The sequence below is a fragment of the Pongo pygmaeus genome, chromosome 4 (assembly GCF_028885625.2).
Source record: "Pongo pygmaeus isolate AG05252 chromosome 4, NHGRI_mPonPyg2-v2.0_pri, whole genome shotgun sequence".
NCBI lineage: Eukaryota > Metazoa > Chordata > Mammalia > Primates > Hominidae > Pongo > Pongo pygmaeus.
This window is the reverse complement of record NC_072377.2, coordinates 140,636,984-140,649,079: the sequence shown is the minus strand read 5'-3', so window position 1 is coordinate 140,649,079 and position 12,096 is coordinate 140,636,984.

Below are 12,096 nucleotides of genomic sequence, written 5' to 3'. Positions count from 1 at the left end.
TTTAATTATTATTATTATTATTTGAGATGCAGCCTCATTCTGTTGCCCAGGCTGGAGTGCAGTGGCACGATCTCAGCTCACTGCAACCTCCGCTTCCCAGGTTCAAGTGATTCTCCTGCCTCAGCCTCCCAAGTAGCTGGAATTACAGGCCCCTGTCACCATGCCTGGCTAATTTTTTTTGTGTGTTTTTAGTAGAGACAGGGTTTCACCATGTTGGCTAGGCTGGTTTCGAACTCCTGATCTCGAGTGATCCACCTGCCTCGGCCTCCCAAAGTTCTTAAGTTTTTTATTGGTAGTATCTTTCCTGTTTATTTTTAAAAAGTTCTTTATATAGTCAGTATAGTAATTGTCTGTCACATTTATCATAGACATTTTTCCAAATTTGTTATTTAGCTCAATTTTGGGATGCTCTTTAAACTTTAAAAAGTGTGTATATCCAAGCCTCCCCATATAAAAACAATTAATTAGTATATAATATACTGTTGTTGATGTTATCTGTTTAGAGAGTTAGTGCCCTTCGGACATCAGATAAATCCTCACCTGTATTTTCTTCTTTTTTTTTATGGTTTTGGTTTTGATTCACATACTCATAAATTTTAAAAACATCTTTGCAAGGTTTCATTCAATGATGCTTTATTGGTTCTACACCCACATATTTTGATTCTTACTTAGGATAACATAAACTTCTTGGAATTTGCCTCCATTATTTGCCCTCCAAGTAAATCATTTCCTTTCTCATAATCTTTATTGCTTTTCCCATTTCCTTTGCATTTTGTAAAGGCTGTTGAAATTTATCCTCCATGTGAATGATTTAATTTTCTGGCATTAATTATAGTTTTTATTGCCTCTAATTTGATGATTTTAATCTTATCATTAATATATGAGTTTCATTGCCCTTCTTATAGCCCTTTTCATCTCATCTAGTTTTCTTCTCATGGCTTTCTACTTCCATTTTATAAAAGCTATGTTTATTGAAAGTGCCGAACAGTTTTCTAAAATTTTCTTCTGGGATTTGCCATAAGTTATTTTCATTGTGATGCTCTTCTTGGGAATTTTCAGGATGTTGTTTCCTGTGGTGTTCCTGTCATCTTCACTAGGGTTTTTGTTGTTCCTTGTCAGGATTCCCCTGCTCCACTTGGCTCTGCACAAAGAAGGAACTGTAGGGACAGATGAGTGGATGTGTACACAGCCCCACTTCCCATTAATTCAGCAGTAGAGCAGGTGGCTGGAATAGCTCATGACCCAATTTCTAATGTCCAGGAGGAATAACTATCCTGGCTTTCAGTAAAACTTTTTTTTTTTTTTTTTTTTTTAAGAAAAATACCTTACTTAGAACCTCAAGATAAAAAATCTATGCAATCATAAAAGCTTGAGTGAAGTGAGAGATAAGAGCTCAGAATAGCATTCCTGTCCTGTGCCTTTCTTGCCCTAAGGCATGTTTTCTCCTGCTTCCCAGTTCTTGGCTCTCTGAAAGGTTGAAAGGATGGAATACCTGAGAGTTGTGAACCTTTATCAGGTGCTGCTACAAAGATTTCCTCTCTCTTTAAGGCTTTGACCTTGGGACTCTGCCACTCTAAAATGCTCCATCCCCCCTCTTTCTCTCTTGCCTACCCCCAATCTCCCTGCTCCCTCCTTTCTGGGATTTGTACTCTGAATGGAGGTAGAAACGTGGTGTCCACAGGGAGTGGGAAGTGATAGTTTTCAGAGCACCTCAAAAGGCAGCCTGCTGTTCTGAAATGCCTATCTTATTGTATGGCTGTTGCAGAAACTTCCAGAGGGTAAAAATGGAAATTGCTGAAGATTCTTTCTGCCTTCTTTTGGGGAAGCAGGAATGCCCTGCTTCGTGGGTGAGCACAGCTGGCATTGTTTTTTCCCTTCGTCCTACTCCATTTGCCCTGTATTTGGTAGAAATTCTCCCCAAATTCAATTTATAGGCTATTTGCTAGGCGTTGTGAGCCTTGGGACCTTTTCTGTATCTTCAGGGGTATTTTGGTGGGAAATTTGGGATAGGAGTTAGTATGAAGCTGCTTGCTCGTATTTAAAAGTTCAAGTTCCAAGGATTATTTCATGACTGAGTAGACATCACGGGGACCATGGGCACTGCTCCTGCCTCATCTATAGAAGTGGTCTTTATATTTAAATTGTATCCTTTAAATTTTTGACAATATTTGGTTTATAAGATATTCAATATATCATTACACTATACATTAGAAGTATATGCTTAGACATTTTTAGCAATAGAAGTAGTTGTGATCAAACAGCCTGGAGAAAAATAAAACAGTGTGAAGACCACCAGTCTGGAAGATCCTCTGGCACTTCTGGCTCAGGAGGTACAAATGCCACTCTCCTTCCCTCCATCAGTGCTCCCTCTGGGCCCAGGCGTTTTGAGGCCTCACCATAGAGAGGAGGAGGAGAATACCTGGGCAGCATCCCTCCTGCCCTAGACCAGTCAGCCTGGCTCCTTCCCTATCAGGGCTCAGACACAGGTGCCTTGGTCCCCTTTCTTCCCAGATTGCTACAGTCATGACCTTGCTTTAGGATATTTTGTTCTATTCCAGAGCCCAACAAATTCAGCATTTAACTAATGAGCACCATACTACTGGGAATATAAAAGACCCCATTGTTTCCCCCCATTTATGGAGGAACATGGCTTCCTGAGGTAAATTAATTTGCGGAAGGAGTTAGAATAACCAATAGCTTTACAATGAGCAATTCCTTACGCCAGTCATGCACAGGGTGTGGCTTAGGAAATTATTTCAGCGTATGTTTTTCTTCAACTCAAGACTTTTATGAAGAAAAACATTTCTTAAAGCTATTATTAAGGTATTCAAGCTAGGAACTCAGACGATTCTAAAACGCTCCTCTATATTCTTCCTCATCTTCTTGGGATGTCTTTGGAAGAGATAGAATTGTTAGGGTCCCGGAAAAAGAAAACCAACAGATCAGGTGGTTGAATATGGCTCCCTGGCGGGGCAGACAGTTCAAAGGAGACCTTAAGGCATCTGGCAGTGCACAAGAAAGGGCAAAGCTTCCAGAGAGTAGCAAGTCACTGAAGACAGAGTTCTGTTATAGAGAAAAACTATGTGTGTGTGTGTGTGTGTGTGTGTGTGTGTGTGTGTGTGTGTGTGTGTGAAGCTTTTTTAATGAACTAGTTTGTTTTTGTTTTTGAGACAGTCTCACTCTTCCACCCAGGCTGGAGTGCAGTGGCACAATCTTGGCTCACTGCAGCCTTGGCCTCCTGGGTTCAAGCCATTCTCCTGCTGCAGCCTCCAGAGCAGCTGAGATTACAGACACGCACCAGCACACCCGGCTAATTTTTGTGCTTTTGGTAGAGACAGGGTTTCGCAATGATGGCCAGGCTGGTCTCAAACTCCTAACCTCAAGTGATCCACCCACCTTGGCCTCCCAAAGTGCTGGGATTACAGGTGTGAGCCACTGCACCTGGCCTGAACTGGTATGTTTTTTGTATTATGAAAGTAATTTATCCTCAGGGTGAAATTCAAATAGTACAGAAGGCACAAGGTGATTTAAGTTTTATTACAGTCAGAAAATCTATCTCTCCACCAGTGCCCCCCAACTACACACACACACACACACACACACACACACACACACACACACACATATTCAATGTTTATCTTCAAATTAGGTCATTTATGAAAAAATGGAGAAAAATGCTTCTATAAGATATTCACACTGTTAACTGTAAGCAGTTTTCAAAAGCTACCATCAAGCATACTCTCCTTTTCTTTGAATACTTTTGGAAGAGACATAATTTTTCAGACAAAACACAGTTCAGGCAATAGGATAGATGAAATTTTTACAAACAGGACAGTGAAAGCCTGGCACATAGTAGACACTCAGGAAATATGTATTGAAATATCTGTTGGCGAAATAAAACTGTAATGCTCCTTTGTGATATGGTTTTCTCTCTTAACAATATATTTTGGGCCTCATTCCCTATTAGTTCCTAGAAATCGGTAGCATCATTGTTAATTGCTGCTTTGTATTACCTTGTAAGGATGCACCGTAATTGATTTAACTTCACTGATGGACAGTTAGGTGCATCCAATTTATTTTCTGTCATGACCAAAGCCACAAAGAACATCATTTTGTGTTACTTTTGCACATGAGTGTAAGTCCTTTTGTAGGATAAATAACTAGGAGGGAAAAGACTGGGTCAAAGGGCTTACGCAGGGTAGAATTTCAGGATAATCCACTTCTTCAAAAACTTTAAGTGGGAAGTGAGAATAAGATCAGGAACTCTTCTGCCTTGTCCTTTTATTCCAAGTACTCTTGACTACTCAACAGGGCTTCACCAACTGTGTTAGTCTGAACAAATCTAAGAGCAGACCCTAAGGCAAGTATTCAAGTGCCAGTAGCTTAGTTGGCAGGAGATCTCCAGGCCTACAAGTAGGGGTGTGCACAAGTGAGACAGGTAAGAAAGGGTGTCTTATCATGCCACTTCTCACTGTGGACAGCTGGGACTAATCTTGCTGGGAAACAGTGTAGTACACACCCCAGAGTTACCCCAGCTGTGGGACATGGAAGTTGTGGTATTCATTCATCATGGCCATATCGAATTGTTGGATGAGAGCTCAATCAAGGGGCATCAGGTATCTGGCTCTTCCTGCTTGTCCTGGGGAGAGGTCAAGTGTGCTTCTGCAGCTGGCAGAGAGCTGCAGGTGTTGGAAAGAATCACCTCTGCTGGTAGGGGTGAGTGCAGAGAGGATGAGTGGGGCAGCGACAACCTCTGCCTCATCATCCTTTGGGAAGTATCACCATCTCCAGCAGAAGTGAAGGCTGCTACTTAGTGATAGAAATCAGAAGTCTACTGATGTTTGCCTAGATGACACATGCCAATTTTTAGCTGCCCAGGATATAAAACCCCCTTCTTTGGGGGAGACTTCTTTATTCGGCATGTCTTTGAGAGAAACTGAGCACCCTTGCCACTGAGAAAGCCCAAATGGGGAATAATTATACTCTGCCTGCTGCATATGAGGCCAGACAGTGGCACAAAGATTCAGGTACAGTCAGTGACTATTTATGGTGGCAGTAGCCAAGTTCAAAGTCCAGCAGCAGCACGGTGAGTGTCTGGGAACAGCAGAACTGGCAACATGTCATAATCAGACTGTTTCCGTAGTGGAGTTCCCCACCATCCCACCTCCATTGGTTCCTACCCATTTTCCAAGCCTGCTTCTCTAATTTGTCCAGCCCTTCTTGGAGCTTCCCAATAACTATCAATAAAATAACAGAGTTTATATTGTTTGCAATTAAGTAGTTTAACTATTATACTGAATCATTTCTCCTCCCCCAAAACCACTTTCTCACAGACATATCCATGCAAACATATAACAAAATATGACATTTCATTAGAACATTAGACACCAGACTGTTGGGCAATGATTCTGGACATCAGGGGGACTCTCCATCTGTGACAGCCTGGATAAAGTCCAAAGGCTGATTGTCTGGGCTGCAGGGAGAAAATGGGGACATAAATGAGATAATGGGGAGTTTCCAACTGATCTCAGTGGAGGCAACCACTTGTAAGATATCTCTTTTTCTAATAAAGAGAGAAGCTGCCCCATGAGCCACCCCATCATAGGCACTGCTTTCTGAGTGCTTGCTAGGCACTGGGGAAAAAAACTGGATCCCCCCCCCAAAAAAAAACAAAAATCAGGCCTGTGTTAGACTTTTCCTCAACAATACTAAATAGCAGGAGACAATTTAACAGGAGACGAAACTCTCAATGTTTTGGAGAAACAAAAGTTCACAGGCTATTTTAAGGAGGGAGGCCATGTCCCCAACAGGCGCTGATTACACCTGTGGAGGCAGTTCTAATGGAAGAACGACAAGAGGTCTCTAAAATGGAATATATTAAGGAAGTTATGATGTAAAAACTGCATTTTTTTTTTTGATTAACCAAGGAACAGGAAATGAACAATTACTGATTAAAATGGAATTTGTCTCTCCCTCTCCCTCTCCCTCTCCCTCTCCCTCTCCCTCTCCCTCTCCCTCTCCCTCTCCCTCTCCCTCTCCCTCTCCCTCTCCCTCTCCCTCTCCCTCTCCCTCTCCCTCTCCCTCTCCCTCTCCCTCTCCCTCTCCCTCTCCCTCTCCCTCTCCCTCTCCCTCTCCCTCTCCCTCTCCCTCTCCCTCTCCCTCTCCCTCTCCCTCTCCCTCTCCCTCTCCCTCTCCCTCTCCCTCTCCCTCTCCCTCTCCCTCTCCCTCTCCCTCTCCCTCTCCCTCTCCCTCGTCTCCCGCTGTTACCGAAGCTGGACTGTACTGCCATGATCCGGCTCGCTGCAACCTCCCTGCCTCGGGCTCCGGTGACTCTCCTGCCTCGGCCTGCCGAGTGCCTGGGATTGCAGGCGCGCGCCGCCACGCCTGAATGGTTTTTGTATTTTTGGTGGAGACGGGGTTTCGCCGTGTTGACCGGGCTGGTCTCCAGCTCCTGGCCTCGAGTGATCTGCCTGCCTCGGCCTCCCGAGGTGCTGGGATTGTGGACGGAGTCTCGCTAACTCAATGCTCAATGATGCTCAGGCTGGAGTGCAGTGGTGTGATCTCGGCTCGCTGCAACCTCCACCTACCAGCCTCCTGCCTTGGCCTCTTAAAGTGCTAAGATTACAGCCTCTGCCCCGCCGCCACCCCGTCTAGAAAGTGAGGAGCATCTCTGCCTGGCCGCCCATCGTCTGGGATGTGAGGAACCCCTCTGCCCGGCCGCCCTATCTGGGAAGTGAGGAGCGCCTCTGCCCGGCCGCCCATCGTCTGGGATGTGAGGAGCGCCTCTGCCCGGCTGCCACCCCGTCTGGGAGGAAGGGAGGAGCGCCTCTGCCCGGCTGCCCCGTCTGGGAGATGAGGAGCACCTCTGCCCGGCCGCCCCGTCTGGGAGGTGAGGAGCGCCTCTGCCTGGCCACCCCTTCTGGGAGGTGAGGAGCGCCTCTGCCCGGCCGCCACCCCGTCTGGGAGGAAGTGAGGAGCGCCTCTGCCCGGCCGCCCCGTCTGGGAGGTGAGGAGTGCCTCTGCCCGGCCGCCACCCCGTCTGGGAGGAAGTGTGGAGCACCTCTACCCGGCTGCCCCGTCTGGGAGATGAGGAGCACCTCTGCCCGGCCGCCCCGTCTGGGAGGTGAGGAGCGCCTCTGCCTGGCCGCCACCCCGTCTGGGAGGAAGTGAGGAGCGCCTCTGCCCGGTTGCCCCATCTGGGAGGTGAGGAGCGCCTCTGCCTGGCCGCCACCCTGTCTGGGAAGTGAGGAGCACCTCTGCCCGGCTGCCACCCCATATGGGAAGTGAGGAGCGCCTCTGCCCAGCCGCCCCTTCTGGGAGGTGAGGAGCGCCTCTGCCCAGCCGCCCCGTCTGGGAGGTGAGGAGCGCCTCTGCCCGGCCGCCCCGTCTGGGAGGTGAGGAGCGCCTCTGCCTGGCCGCCACCCCGTCTGGGAGGAAGTGAGGAGCACCTCTGCCCAGCTGCCACATCTGGGAAGTGAGGAGCGCCTCTGCCTGGCTGCCACCCCCTATGGGAAGTGAGGAGCGCCTCTGCCCGGCCGCCCACTCTGGGAAGTGAGGAGCGCCTCTGCCTGGCCGCCCACTCTGGGAGGTGAGGAGCGCCTCTGCCTGGCCACTCCCTCTGGGAAGGGAGGAGCGCCTCTGCCCGGCCACCCCGTCTGGGAGGTGAGGAGCGCCTCTGCCCGGCCGCCACCCCGTCTGGGAGGAAGTGAGGAGCACCTCTGCCCGGCCGCCCCGTCTGGGAAGTGAGGAGCGCCTCTGCCCGGCCGCCACCCCATCTGGGAGGAAGTGAGGAGCGCCTCTGCCCGGCTGCCCCATCTGGGAAGTGAGGAGCGCCTCTGCCCGGCTGCCACCCCGTATGGGAAGTGAGGAGCGCCTCTGTCCGGCCGCCCCGTCTGGGAGGTGAGGAGTGCCTCTGCCCGGCCGTCACCCCGTCTGGGGGGAAGTGAGGAGCACCTCTGTCCGGCCGCCCCGTCTGGGAGATGAGGAGCACCTCTGCCCGGCCACCCCGTCTGGGAGGTGAGGAGTGCCTCTGCCCAGCCGCCACCCCGTCTGGGAGGAAGTGAGGAGCACCTCTGCCCGGCCGCCCCCTCTGGGAAGTGAGGAGCGCCTCTGCCTGGCCGCCACCCCGTCTGGGGGGAAGTGAGGAGCGCCTCTGCCTGGCTGCCCCATCTGGGAAGGGAGGAGCGCCTCTGCCCAGCCGCCACACCGTCTGGGAAGTGAGGAGCGCCTCTGCCTGGCCACCCCGTCTAGGAGGTGAGGAGCGCCTCTGCCCGGCCGCCCAGTCTGGGAAGTGAGGAGCGCCTCTGCCCGGCCGCCCAGTCTGGGAAGTGAGGAGCGCCTCTGCCTGGCCGCCACCCCGTCTGGGAGGAAGTGAGAAGCACCTCTGCCCAGCTGCCCCATCTGGGAAGTGAGGAGCGCCTCTGCCCGGCTGCCACCCCGTATGGGAAGTGAGGAGCGCCTCTGTCTGGCCGCCCCGTCTGGGAGGTGAGGAGTGCCTCTGCCCGGCCGTCACCCCGTCTGGGGGGAAGTGAGGAGCACCTCTGCCCGGCCGCCCCGTCTGGGAGATGAGGAGCACCTCTGCCCGGCCGCCCCGTCTGGGAGGTGAGGAGTGCCTCTGCCCAGCCGCCACCCCGTCTGGGAGGAAGTGAGGAGCACCTCTGCCCGGCCGCCCCCTCTGGGAAGTGAGGAGCGCCTCTGCCTGGCCGCCACCCCGTCTGGGAGGAAGTGAGGAGCGCCTCTGCCTGGCTGCCCCATCTGGGAAGGGAGGAGCGCCTCTGCCCAGCCGCCACACCGTCTGGGAAGTGAGGAGCGCCTCTGCCTGGCCACCCCGTCTAGGAGGTGAGGAGCGCCTCTGCCCGGCCGCCCAGTCTGGGAAGTGAGGAGCGCCTCTGCCCGGCCGCCCAGTCTGGGAAGTGAGGAGCGCCTCTGCCCGGCCGCCCAGTCTGGGAAGTGAGGAGCGCCTCTGCCCGGCCGCCCTGTCTGGGAGGTGAGGAGCGCCTCTGCCCGGCCGCCACCCCGTCTGGGAGGAAGTGAGGAGCGTCTCTGCCCGGCCGCCCCATCTGGGAAGTGAGGAGCGCCTCTGCCCGGCCGCCCGGTCTGGGAAGTGAGGAGCGCCTCTGCCCGGCCGCCCCCTCTGGGAAGTGAGGAGCGCCTCTGCCCGGCCGCCCCATCTGGGAGGTGAGGAGCGCCTCTGCCCGGCCGCCCTGTCTGGGAGGTGTACCCAACAGCTCCGAAGAGACAGCGACCATCGGGAGCCGGCCATGAGGACGATGGCGGTTTTGTTGAAAGGAAGGGGGGGGGAAGTGTGGGGAAAGGAAGGAGAGATCAGATTGTTGCTGTGTCTGTGTAGAAAGGGGTGGGCATAGGAGATTCCATTTTGTTCTGACTAGGAGAAATTCTTCTGCCTTGGGATGCTGTTGATCTATGGCCTTTCCCCCAGCCCCATGCTCTCTGAAACATATGCTGTGTCAACTCAGGGTTAAATGGATTAAGGGCGGTGCAAGATGTACTTTGTTAAACAGATGCTTGAAGGCAGCATGCTCTTTAAGAGTCATCACCACTCCCTAATCTCCAGTACCCAGGGGCACAAACACTGCAGAAGGCCGCAGGGTCCTCTGCCTAGGAAAACCAGAGACCTTTGTTCATGTGTTTATCTCCTGACCTTCTCTCCACTATTATCCTATGACCCTCCCATATCCCCCTCTCCGAGAAACACCCAAGAATCATCAATAAATACTTCATAAATTTAAAAAAAAAAAAAAAAATTTACTCATTTATTCATAACAGCATGAACTCACAGGTATTTATTTTATTCTTCGGATTATAATTCAATAATATTTTAGTTATTCTGTTGCTTAACTTGTTTAAGATTTGGCCACTGGGAGCTGTTTTCATTGGTTCTTGTGCTCTTCTAATATAACCCCATAAATGTTCTAACACAACCTCATCAATACTTTTGTTTGTTTTGTGTTTACCACATTCTTATTTTCCAATGCTCCAAGATGGCTATAGGCTCTTTCTATATTTCCTGCACAGGTCTAGAAACTTTATTTCTTCATAAGTATTGCCACACCTTTTTTTTTTTTTTAACATAATCAGATTGCAGTTTTATTAATCATCTTTAGTCTAGATTGCCTTTTGTTTATTTATAATTCTATTATTGTTTTAATATTTTATGTTGTTTGTTTTTATTTACTAATTGCTGGATTTCAACACAAAGATTTATAGATTTTTAGAAAATATGGATATTAATTTTCAAATAAATATAGTCAGATTCAGTTTTTAAAAAAAATAAAAAATAAAAAAAAATAAAAAAAAAAAAATAAAATGGAATTTGTGTCCTGGAAAATCAAATAAAGGAAGCATCTCTCAGCCACACACTTACAAAAGGCAAAAAATATCCACAAAAACCAAAAGCAAATACACAAATAAATGCAAATAATGAGTACAAGATAAGATTCATAACAAGTAGATCTGGGAGATCTGATAAATAAATAATAGGAGATCCTTAAGGCAAAAGGCACAGAAAAAGAAAAATATTAAAGAAACAATGCAAGATAACTCTAAATGTAGAAAAGTTTACATTTTAAGAACTAAATGGCTGCAAATCAAATTCCAAGCTGCACAAATGCCCCAAACTCGTCATCTCCTGGTGAAATTTCTTAAATCTGAGATTAAAGAGAAAGTTCAACACTTTTCCAGGTGAAGAGAAAGTTTACTTATGAAGGAAAATGAATCAGATTGGTACGAAACTTCTCATCAACAACAGTGAAAATTAGAAGACAGTGAAACAATGATACCAGACATCAAGAAAAGAGAACTACATTCCAAGAATTGAATGTCCAGCCAAGTTATCATTCATATGTAAAAACCATGTTTCTCGCTGTACCAGGACTTAGAAAGTACACTAGTGTTTTCTAGGTAAAAAGTACTAAGTATCTACTTTTCTAGGTAAAAGTACTAAGTACTAAGTTCCCCAGTGCCTAGCAAGCACTCAGAAAGCAGTGCCTATGATGGGATGGCTCATGGGGCAGCTTCTCTCTTTATTAGAAAAAGAGATATCTTACAAGTGGTTGCCTCTACTGAGATCAGTTGGAAACTCCCCATTATCTCATTTACTTCCCCATTTTCTCCCTGCAGCCCAAACAATCAGCCTTTGGACTTTAACCCACCACATAGGTGGGTTAAATTTAAATTACAAAATGAAGCATGCAAATTAAAGTAAGACGAGGAGTTAAAAAACATTGGGAACATGAACACTGTAAGGTGTATGATTAAATCTCAAACCAATGATAATAATGTGACTGGGGATAGTGGTAATAGTCGTTAAGTACTAAGAAAGTTAGGAGGGAGTGAAAGCTTTTGAATGATGTTTACATAGAGGAGTGCCAACAAAAGTTTCATTTAGGACATTACTGATTACAGGAATATAGGTTTAAGCTTCTTTGGAAAAATTAAATATTAATACTATTGGAATTAAATTATCCTACAAATGACTACTTTAAAAAAAGGAACCATTTGAGACCAGCCTGGCCAACATGGTGAAACCCTGTCTCTACTAAAAATACAAAAATTAGCCAGGCATGGTGGTGCACGCCTGTAATCCCAGCTACTCAGGAGGGTGAGGCAGGAAAATTGCTTGAACTTGGGAGATGGAGGTTGTAGTGAGCCAAGATTGTGCCACTGCACTCCAGCCTGGGCACCAGAGTGAGACTCCATCTCAAAAAAGAAAAAAAAAGGAATAAACCAATAAAATACATGTATGTCTGTGTGTGTGTGTGTGTGCGTGTGTGTGTGTGTATAACTGATAGGATGTACAGAAAAATATTAACAAGAAATGACAGAATTATGGGTAATTTATTTCTTCTTTTTTACTTATAAAAATAATAGAACAGGCCGGGCATGGTGGCTCAAGCCTGTAATCCCAGCACTTTGGGAGGCCGAGGCGGGTGGATCACTTGAGATCACGAGTTTGAGACCAGCCTGGCCAACATGGTGAAACCCTTTCTCTACTAAAAATACAAAAATTAGCCAGGCATGGTGGTACACGCCTATAATCCAAGCTACTTGGGAGGCTGAGGCAGGAGGATTGCTTGA